Source organism: Protopterus annectens, chromosome 8.part1 (assembly GCF_019279795.1).
Source record: "Protopterus annectens isolate FY-2018-M chromosome 8.part1, PAN1.0, whole genome shotgun sequence".
NCBI lineage: Eukaryota > Metazoa > Chordata > Ceratodontiformes > Protopteridae > Protopterus > Protopterus annectens.
Window position 1 is genome coordinate 451,215,761 of NC_056742.1, and position 12,198 is coordinate 451,227,958.

Below are 12,198 nucleotides of genomic sequence, written 5' to 3' on the forward strand. Positions count from 1 at the left end.
AAGTGCGTGTAAGCTTCAGATGTTGTTGTTTGTCTTTTGGCTTTTCCCGGTTAGGGGTTGCCACAGCGGAACTCCAGTCCGCTAATGATTGGCAGTAGATTTTCACGAATACCGAGGTGCCAGCTCGACGTCCAACCTTCAACAAAGGCGCGCCCATTTACGCATGTCTTTCGAACACCACCCAACCGCAGGGAGGATATGCAGACTCCACACAGAAGGCACTCCCTACACTCCAGCTGAGAATCGAATGGGAGAACCTCTTGCTGTGAGGCAACAATGCTACCACTGCACCACCGCGGATAATTGCATGTAAGCTTCAGATCAGCTGCTCTCTCTAATCTCCAGGGGTGTTTCTTTGCATTATTTTATTTTGGAGCTTCAATTGTTAATAACATGTCTAAAAACACTAACCTTTTTTTATCTAATCTAAATGCTGCTATCAGATTTTGGCTTCTTTTCTAAAATGCTATTGATTTACAGAGGACAATCAGATGGTGTGATTTTGAAAATAAATGCTAAAATCCAACAGCCACATACTTCTTTATCTGCAGATGTGTGTTAGCAGAGAATTTGTAAGGTTACACCTAGCATTTATTTTCAAAATCACACCATCTGATTGCCCTCTGTACATCATTAGCATTTTAGAAAATAAACCTAAATCTGATAGCAGCATTTAGATTAGATTAAAAAAGGTTAGTGTTTTTAGACATTTTATTAATGATTGAAGCTCTAAAATAAAATAATGCAAAGAAACACCCCTGGAGATTAGAGTGAGCAGCTGATAATCAAGTTATTAAGATAAATCATCACATTCTCACAATATTTGTAAACTGTTTAACATCAGTAACATGTTTTGCTGAAAAAATAAGTATGTCTCTCTTCATTTATTCAGTTTCCTAATCAAAAGGCTAGAGTCATTGTAGCCCTTGAAATAATTGGTCACTAAAGGGCTATAAAACAAGAGTTTGCTAAATCTGAATATTGGGTTCTATCGGTGATGGACTCCAGCAATGCAGTACGAGGCAGGGAGGAAGGGAACAGGAAGTGACTATGAGGTAACATGCAAGGGAACAGGAAGTAACTATGAGGTAACATGCCAGTATAAGGGAACAGGAAGTGACTATGAGGTAGCATGCCAGTATAAAGGAACAGGAAGTGACTATGAGGTAGCATGCCAGTATAAGGGAACAGGAAGTAACTATGAGGTAACATGCCAGTATAAGGGAACAGGAAGTAACTATGAGGTAGCATGCCAGTATAAGGGAACAGGAAGTAACTGTGAGGTAGCATGCCAGTATAAGGGAACAGGAAGTAACTATGAGGTAGCATGCCAGTATAAGGGAACAGGAAGTAACTATGAGGTAGCATGCCAGTATAAGGGAACAGGAATTAACTATGAGGTAACATGCCAGTATAAGGGAACAGGAAGTAACTATGAGGTAGCATGCCAGTATAAGGGAACAGGAAGTAACTGTGAGGTAGCATGCCAGTATAAGGGAACAGGAAGTAACTATGAGGTAACATGCCAGTATAAGGGAACAGGAAGTAACTGTGAGGTAGCATGCCAGTATAAGGGAACAGGAAGTAACTATGAGGTAGTGTGCCAGTATATGCTAAACTCATAAAAAAGGAGAGAATTTTTTTTTCTGAGGAGCACTATTTTTTTAGGTCAAGACCTCTGTGAATTTTATTTATGTTTTATGTTCTTCATGATGCCTTATTCAGGATTTTTTTTCATTGTTGCTTAATAAAGCAGTCTGCATCCTGCTGAATTAATTTGTGCTTTTGCAAAGGGTCATAAGTTTTGAAGGAGGCATGGTTCTTAATAAGTTTACTTCAAATATTTTATGTGTGTATGTGTGTGTGTGTGTGTGTGTGTGTGTGTATATATATATATATATATATATATGTGTGTGTGTGTGTGTATATATATATATATATATATATATATATATATATATATATATATAAACCAGCCCGTACCGAACCACAAAAACCACTGTGGCTATAAGCCAATAAATAGAGTCAATCCAAAGTGTCGCCACAGTAGTCACCAGGCTACTAAATGTCAGTTCCAATATAAAGCAACAGTCAGGGATTAACAATACTGCAACAGTATAATAATATTCTCTAGTGCAAATCACGAATGAATAATCCAAAATAATGTTTTATTCGTTAGCGCTTTCACCTTTCGGCTTCTTCAGATGATACATACACTACAAGTCATTCATATTTAAATAATACCTATTCAAAGCTAACTGGTTAAAAACATGACGCTTTCATTTCGTCATTTCCTTCTTTCAAACATGTTTTAAAACTAATACACCTTCCGATGTACGCCTGTCATTTCTTAATAAAACAAAGGGAAAGCTTTCAACATTTTCAAATATGTAACACACAATAATGAAAAAAACTTTAAAAAAAGACATATTAAGCACTTAAACATTATTAAAAAACTAGACAATCATCGTAGTGCAACATATAGTGCCTATGTAAAACTTAAAAACTCATTACTTAATGCAGATCTGTTTGAGATCTGTTTGCATACTAAATTAGAAGACAAAAATAGGGAATCTTAATCATCACAAAATCTTGCAATGCTATATTCTCTAACACTGTTAGTAAAAAATCATGTAAGTAACATAATTTCTTAGTCCCTCATTGTGTCTCCAAGCGTATAGATATACGCTCATGGGCATTTACTATAGCAGCGTTTCAGTTAGGAAAGAATATACAGCAGCATTGAATTCATATGTGTATGATAGATATAATAAAACCAAGTCTAAAGTGCAAGTGCTATCATATAAATGTATTCATTACTAAAAATACATTTAAAACTATATGTTATATTAAACTATAAACAAATATAATGCCTGAATCATCCTCTAGTGAAATCAAATATAGGCTTTACCCTATAACACTATCTGCCCCTTAACTATAACGAAGTACATTAACCAATCAAAGGGGTGAGATGCCTTATTGTAGCATCAGATATATATCTTGCAGGTGAGGACTTGTGAACGAATATTATCCCAGTATACACACAAGTTCATGTTGGGTAATGATGTAATATGTGCTATATATTTGGGCTACATAGTCCACTGCTCAACATCTACCTGATGGACACTCTTCTATTCTTCAGTACTGGCTTCAACTGAATTTTATCATTTAAACCAGGGCTGAGATCAGCTCTGAGTCGTATAATCCAGTTTAATTCACATTCCTCAGTATAGTTTGATATATCCCCACCTCTTGACGTAGCTTTAATAGTCTGAAGTACCATAAAACTAAAATGATGGAGTGGCCCCTTATTGGTAATGTGCTTCGCAAGGGCATTATGTATTGACCCTATGCGTATATTATAGATATGGTCCCTGATCCTTTCCCGTAACTTTCTATTAGTCTTTCCGACATAGAATCCATCACATTGACTACATTTCGCAAGATATACTATGTTCTCACTCTGACAATCAGTGTGTGTAGTGAAAAAGAATTCCTTTCCTGTTCTCGGATGTTTAAATTCACAATTGGTATTTATATACCTACATTGGCCACAGCTACCACAAGGTATAGTGTTAATGTTTTCGTCCCTTCCATTTGTATCCTTACTCTTCATGGGGTGATAGCATAATAGCCGTTTCAGATTCTTTCTGTTCTTAAAAGAGAATGTGGGTAATGGTCCTACCACACTAGCTATCTTTTCATCTAACAATAGTGTGTTCCAGTGCTTATTTATTATTCCTTTCACTACTTCTATGTCAGCTGTATAGAATAGTGGTATTCTCAAGAACCCTTTAGTTTCACTGGAGTGGTTTGATTCTTCCATACCTCCACTTTCTGCAAAGTAAGGTTTCGCCCTTGTCTCCCTTAGATTTCCTTCTTCACTGAAGATCCCCTCCAGTTCTTTGTCATTATATCTACGTTGTCTTAATCTACAATATAAACTGTCCATCTCTGCTCCAAAAACCTCATTTGATGGATTTAATCTTGATGTCCTCATACATTGCCCCTTTATAACGTTATGGAACACAAAACGTGGGTGCATGCTATCTCGATGCAATATGGTGTTTCTATAGCATTCCTTTCTATGTATGGATGTATTAAGCAACCCACTCTCTAACCTTGTTATATTCACATCTAGAAACGATATTTCAATTTCAGAATAATTGACCGTAAATTCTAAATATGTAGTTAGTTTGTTGATCTTCTCTACATATTGGCTCAATCCCTGTTCATCCCCTTTCCAAATAAAAAAGACATCATCAACAAAACGTCTATAGAAGGGGACTAACCTTCCATGTTCTTCTAGTTTGAATAAACAATTCTTCTCCCATTCTGCCATGAATAGGTTGGCGTAGCTATTGGCACACGAGGTGCCCATAGCCACGCCATCCTTCTGTAAATAAACCTCATCTTCAAAGAGAAAAATGTTGTTTTGTAATGTGATTTCCAAAAATAGAGTTAGTAAGTCTATGTTTCTGGTATTCTTCACAGAGTTGTTAACCAAATGTGAATGAATCTTACTAACACCCTCATCATTGGGGATCATGGTGAACAGATTCTTGACATCCAAGGTTACCATAATAAATTCCTCATCATCTGATTTATCCTTAGTATAGTCATATAAATCAATGAGGAACTGTTTAGTGTCCTTCAAGATAAAACTGTTCATGTCAACAACAGGTCTTAAAAATGACTCTACATAGAGTGACAGTGGCTCGGTCACCCAGCCTCTGCCAGAGACGATTGGACGAAAAGGTGGGTTATCCTTGGATTTATGAATTTTCGGGAGACCCTGTATTATCGGTATAAGGGGGCTGTCGACTTTTAAAAATTTAAAAAGTTCAATATCTATATCCAAATTCACTAGCAATTCAGTCAATGTGGTATGAATAGTCTGCACTCTAAATCCTACTTCATCTCTACTGATTAGAGTGTAGAATTTCTCTTCTCCAAGCATATTTTTCATCCTCATAAAATAGTCAGCACTATCCAATAACACTATCGGCCCTCCTTTGTCTGCCGGCCTTATTACTATCGAAGTATCTTTAACTAAGGTTTCCAATGCTTCTTTTTGAGTGTAACTAAGGTTAAACCTCCTAGACTTATGTTGCTCATTTAATTTCATTTCATGTATATCATTTTCAACAAGTTTAGAGAAAGTGTCTATAAGTGGGTGGAGTATCGGTGTATAAAGACTTTTAGATCTCAGCCTAGGGTGTTGTGAATTATTGTTATTCGTCCCTCCAAAATCAAGTTTCAATTGCATATTGCGTGTGAACATTTTAATGTCCAATATTAAGTCTGTTAACCTGCTATTGGAAGTGGGAATAAATGTTAAACCCTTATTCAACACAATTTCTTCTTCTCGTGTAAGTTCTCTGCTGGATAAATTAATCACTAGCGTTTCTCCATCTGTTCCCACATTTTCTTTAGCGTAGGGCCTACATGTTCCCCATCTGACCCCTTCCTCTTCTGTCTCCCCCTGCTGAACGACCTGTTCCTCCTGTATTGGAATTGTTGTGCTATAGGAAAAGGTGTCTCTTGATTTCTATTAGTGAGTACATTCCCAGTACTCGGGGTTGTGACTGTTCTAGCTGAATTCTTACTTCTAACTATCAGGTTGTCCGTAGAATTCAAACAAACTTGTTCTATGTTCTCTATATTTACAGATGCCTCTCCCCCCTGCGAGGCATTAACCAAGGTATTGGATTGCTCCATTCCCCTTGGAAGATCGCTTGTAACTCTATTTAACAAACTGGAATTGGAAACCTTGCTCTGAGTTAACTGCTCCTTATTTAACGTATGAACAGGTGGTATAATACCATTCCTATGTAAATTCTGTGACTCTCTATTACTAGATACACTTTCAGTAACAACATTATTACTCAACCGCTCAGCATTAAATCTGGGCCAAGTGAACACATTGCCCATTACAAAATCCTTAGAGTCTCTAGTAATTTTAGTTTTCTTTTGTTCCAAGAGTTTTTTCTCATAAATATGTATATTGTCAAGCATTTTGTCAAATTCAGTTTCAAGTACGTCAGGCGGATATTTGGATAGCATATGTTCTTGTTGTTTAATTATGGCTTGCTTAACATTCGTTTCTTCTTCGCTAAAAAACTCGTTCATGAGTTTCATATAGTTGAAACTCAACTCCAAATTTAACTGTTGCCATTTGACTAGTAATTGCGGATAGACATTGCCCGTAGTGGGCATCTTTAAAATCCGTAAACCTCTTGGTACTATTCTCCTGGCTAAACATACCTCGAAGTGTTGTCGTTGGAGTTGCCAACGTTTCAACCTCAAAAAGTCCAGTTCCAATCTGTTAATGTCCCCTGATAGCTCCATAGCGTCCACTAACCTCGCGTCGCGTTCACCATCTTCCACTTCAGGATCAAACGACATCAAGGTGTTCTTTACTCCGGATACGCACTGATGAAAGCGTTCCCACTTCCGGTTCACGGTAGACGTCCTCGGGACTGTGTATGGCAACTCTATGTCATTCAGCTCTCCAGTTTTAGGTGCTGCTCCTGCATCTTGTGCCATGTCAGTTCGGTATGGTATAACAAGAAATAAGACTATAAAAACCAGCCCGTACCGAACCACAAAAACCACTGTGGGTATAAGCCAATAAACAGAGTCAATCCAAAGTGTCGCCACAGTAGTCACCAGGCTACTAAATGTCAGTTCCAATATAAAGCAACAGTCAGGGATTAACAATACTGCAACAGTATAATAATATTCTCTAGTGCAAATCACGAATGAATAATCCAAAATAATGTTTTATTCGTTAGCGCTTTCACCTTTCGGCTTCTTCAGACGATACATACACTACAAGTCATTCATATTTAAATAATACCTATTCAAAGCTAACTGGTTAAAAACATGACGCTTTCATTTCATCATTTCCTTCTTTCAAACATGTTTTAAAACTAATACACCTTCCGATGTACGCCTGTCATTTCTTAATAAAACAAAGGGAAAGCTTTCAACATTTTCAAATATGTAACACACAATAATGAAAAAAACTTTAAAAAAAGACATATTAAGCACTTAAACATTATTAAAAAACTAGACAATCATCGTAGTGCAACATATAGTGCCTATGTAAAACTTAAAAACTCATTACTTAATGCAGATCTGTTTGAGATCTGTTTGCATACTAAATTAGAAGACAAAAATAGGGAATCTTAATCATCACAAAATCTTGCAATGCTATATTCTCTAACACTGTTAGTAAAAAATCATGTAAGTAACATAATTTCTTAGTCCCTCATTGTGTCTCCAAGCGTATAGATATACGCTCATGGGCATTTACTATAGCAGCGTTTCAGTTACGAAAGAATATACAGCAGCATTGAATTCATATGTGTATGATAGATATAATAAAACCAAGTCTAAAGTGCAAGTGCTATCATATAAATGTATTCATTACTAAAAATACATTTAAAACTATATGTTATATTAAACTATAAACAAATATAATGCCTGAATCATCCTCTAGTGAAATCAAATATAGGCTTTACCCTATAACACTATCTGCCCCTTAACTATAACGAAGTACATTAACCAATCAAAGGGGTGAGATGCCTTATTGTAGCATCAGATATATATCTTGCAGGTGAGGACTTGTGAACGAATATTATCCCAGTATACACACAAGTTCATGTTGGGTAATGATGTAATATGTATATCTATACGCTTGGAGACACAATGAGGGACTAAGAAATTATGTTACTTACATGATTTTTTACTAACAGTGTTAGAGAATATAGCATTGCAAGATTTTGTGATGATTAAGATTCCCTACCTATGCCTTCTAATTTAGTATGCAAACAGATCTTAAACAGATCTGTATTAAGTAATGAGTTTTTAAGCTTTACATGGGCACTATATGTTGCACTACGATGATTGTCTAGTTTTTTAATAATGTTTAAGTGCTTAATATGTCTTTTTTAAAGTTTTTTTCATTATTGTGTGTTACATATTTGAAAATGTTGAAAGCTTTCCCTTTGTTTTATTAAGAAATGACAGGCGTACATCGGAAGGTGTATTAGTTTTAAAACATGTTTGAAAGAAGGAAATGACGAAATGAAAGCGTCATGTTTTTAACCAGTTAGCTTTGAATAGGTATTATTTAAATATGAATGACTTGTAGTGTATGTATCGTCTGAAGAAGCCGAAAGGTGAAAGCGCTAACGAATAAAACATTCTTTTGGATTATTCATTCGTGATTTGCACTAGAGAATATTATTATACTGTTGCAGTATTGTTAATCCCTGACTGTTGCTTTATATTGGAACTGACATTTAGTAGCCTGGTGACTACTGTGGCGACACTTTGGATTGACTCTATTTATTGGCTTATAGCCACAGTGGTTTTTGTGGTTCGGTACGGGCTGGTTTTTATAGTCTTATTTCTTGTTATACCATACCGAACTGACATGGCACAAGATGCAGGAGCAGCACCTAAAACTGGAGAGCTGAATGACATACAGTTACCATACACAGTCCCGAGGACTTCTACCGTGAACCGGAAGTGGGAACGCTTTCATCAGTGCGTATCCGGAGTAAAGAACACCTTGATGTCGTTTGATCCTGAAGTGGAAGATGGTGAACGCGACGCGAGGTTAGTGGACGCTATGGAGCTATCAGGGGACATTAACAGATTGGAACTGGACTTTTTGAGGTTGAAACGTTGGCAACTCCAACGACAACACTTCAAGGTATGTTTAGCCAGGAGAATAGTACCAAGAGGTTTACGGATTTTAAAGATGCCCACTACGGGCAATGTCTATCCGCAATTACTAGTCAAATGGCAACAGTTAAATTTGGAGTTGAGTTTCAACTATATGAAACTCATGAACGAGTTTTTTAGTGAAGAAGAAACGAATGTTAAGCAAGCCATAATTAAACAACAAGAACATATGCTATCCAAATATCCGCCTGACGTACTTGAAACTGAATTTGACAAAATGCTTGACAATATACATATTTATGAGAAAAAACTCTTGGAACAAAAGAAAACTAAAATTACTAGAGACTCTAAGGATTTTGTAATGGGCAATGTGTTCACTTGGCCCAGATTTAATGCTGAGCGGTTGAGTAATAATGTTGTTACTGAAAGTGTATCTAGTAATAGAGAGTCACAGAATTTACATAGGAATGGTATTATACCACCTGTTCATACGTTAAATAAGGAGCAGTTAACTCAGAGCAAGGTTTCCAATTCCAGTTTGTTAAATAGAGTTACAAGCGATCTTCCAAGGGGAATGGAGCAATCCAATACCTTGGTTAATGCCTCGCAGGGGGGAGAGGCATCTGTAAATATAGAGAACATAGAACAAGTTTGTTTGAATTCTACGGACAACCTGATAGTTAGAAGTAAGAATTCAGCTAGAACAGTCACAACCCCGAGTACTGGGAATGTACTCACTAATAGAAATCAAGAGACACCTTTTCCTATAGCACAACAATTCCAATACAGGAGGAACAGGTCGTTCAGCAGGGGGAGACAGAAGAGGAAGGGGTCAGATGGGGAACATGTAGGCCCTACGCTAAAGAAAATGTGGGAACAGATGGAGAAACGCTAGTGATTAATTTATCCAGCAGAGAACTTACACGAGAAGAAGAAATTGTGTTGAATAAGGGTTTAACATTTATTCCCACTTCCAATAGTAGGTTAACAGACTTAATATTGGACATTAAAATGTTCACACGTAATATGCAATTGAAACTTGATTTTGGAGGGATGAATAACAATAATTCACAACACCCTAGGCTGAGATCTAAAAGTCTTTATACACCGATACTCCACCCACTTATAGACACTTTCTCTAAACTTGTTGAAAATGATATACATGAAATGAAATTAAATGAGCAACATAAGTCTAGGAGGTTTAACCTTAGTTACACTCAAATGAAGCATTGGAAACCTTAGTTAAAGATACTTCGATAGTAATAAGGCCGGCAGACAAAGGAGGGCCGATAGTGTTATTGGATAGTGCTGACTATTTTATGAGGATGAAAAATATGCTTGGAGAAGAGAAATTCTACACTCTAATCAGTAGAGATGAAGTAGGATTTAGAGTGCAGACTATTCATACCACATTGACTGAATTGCTAGTGAATTTGGATATAGATATTGAACTTTTTAAATTTTTAAAAGTCGACAGCCCCCTTATACCGATAATACAGGGTCTCCCGAAAATTCATAAATCCAAGGATAACCTACCTTTTCGTCCAATCGTCTCTGGCAGAGGCTGGGTGACCGAGCCACTGTCACTCTATGTAGAGTCATTTTTAAGACCTGTTGTTGACATGAACAGTTTTATCTTGAAGGACACTAAACAGTTCCTCATTGATTTATATGACTATACTAAGGATAAATCAGATGATGAGGAATTTATTATGGTAACCTTGGATGTCAAGAATCTGTTCACCATGATCCCCAATGATGAGGGTGTTAGTAAGATTCATTCACATTTGGTTAACAACTCTGTGATGAATACCAGAAACATAGACTTACTAACTCTATTTTTGGAAATCACATTACAAAACAACATTTTTTTCTTTGAAGATGAGGTTTATTTACAGAAGGATGGCGTGGCTATGGGCACCTCGTGTGCCAATAGCTACGCCAACCTATTCATGGCAGAATGGGAGAAGAATTGTTTATTCAAACTAGAAGAACATGGAAGGTTAGTCCCCTTCTATAGACGTTTTGTTGATGATGTCTTTTTTATTTGGAAAGGGGATGAACAGGGATTGAGCCAATATGTAGAGAAGATCAACAAACTAACTACATATTTAGAATTTATGGTCAATTATTCTGAAATTGAAATATCGTTTCTAGATGTGAATATAACAAGGTTAGAGAGTGGGTTGCTTAACACATCTATACACAGAAAGGAGTGCTATAGAAACACCATATTGCATTGAGATAGCATGCACCCACGCTTTGTGTTCCATAATGTGATAAAGGGGCAATGTATGAGGACATCAAGATTAAATCCATCAAATGAGGTTTTTGGAGCAGAGATGGACAGTTTATATTGTAGATTAAGACAACGTAGATATAATGACAAAGAACTGGAGGGGATCTTCAGTGAAGTAGGAAATCTAAGGGAGACAAGGGCGAAACCTTACTTTGCAGAAAGTGGAGGTATGGAAGAATCAAACCACTCCAGTGAAACTAAAGGGTTCTTGAGAATATCACTATTCTATACAGCTGACATAGAAGTAGTGAAAGGAATAATAAATAAGCACTGGAACACACTATTGTTAGATGAAAAGATAGCTAGTGTGGTAGGACCATTACCCACATTCTCTTTTAAGAACAGAAAGAATCTGAAACGGCTGTTATGCTATCGCCCCATGAAGAGTAAGGAGACAAATGGAAGGGACGAAAACATTAACACCATACCTTGTGGTAGCTGTGGCCAATGTAGATATATAAATACCAATTGTGAATTCAAACATCCAAGAACAGGAAAGGAATTCTTTTTCACTACACACACTGATTGTCAGAGTGAGAACATAGTATATCTTGCAAAATGTAGTCAATGTGATGGATTCTATGTCGGAAAGACAAATAGAAAATTACGGGAGAGGATCAGGGACCATATCTACAATATACGCATAGGGTCAGTACACAACGCACTTGCGAAGCATATTATCAATAAGGGGCCACTCCATCATTTTAGTTTTATGGTACTCCAGACTATTAAAGCTACGCCAAGAGGTGGGGATATATCAAATTATACTGAGGAATGTGAATTAAACTGGATCATACGCCTCAGAGCTGACCTCAGCCCTGGTTTAAATGATAAAATTCAGTTGAAACCAGTACTGAAGAATAGAAGAGTGTCTATCAGGTAGATGATGTTGAGTAGTGGACTATGTAGCCCAAATATATAGTATATATTACATCATCATCTAATATGAACTTGTGTGTATACTGAGATAGTATTCATTCACAAGTTCTCACCAGCACTATATATCTGATGCTACAGCAAGGCATCTCACCCTTTTGATTAGCTAATATACTTCGTTATAGTTAAGGATCATGTTTCAAGGGGGCAGACAGTGTTATAGGATAAAGTTTATATTTGATTTCACCAGAGGATGATTCAGGCGTTACATCTGTTTGTATTTTAATACAACACATAGTTTCAAATGTATTTTTAGTAATGGA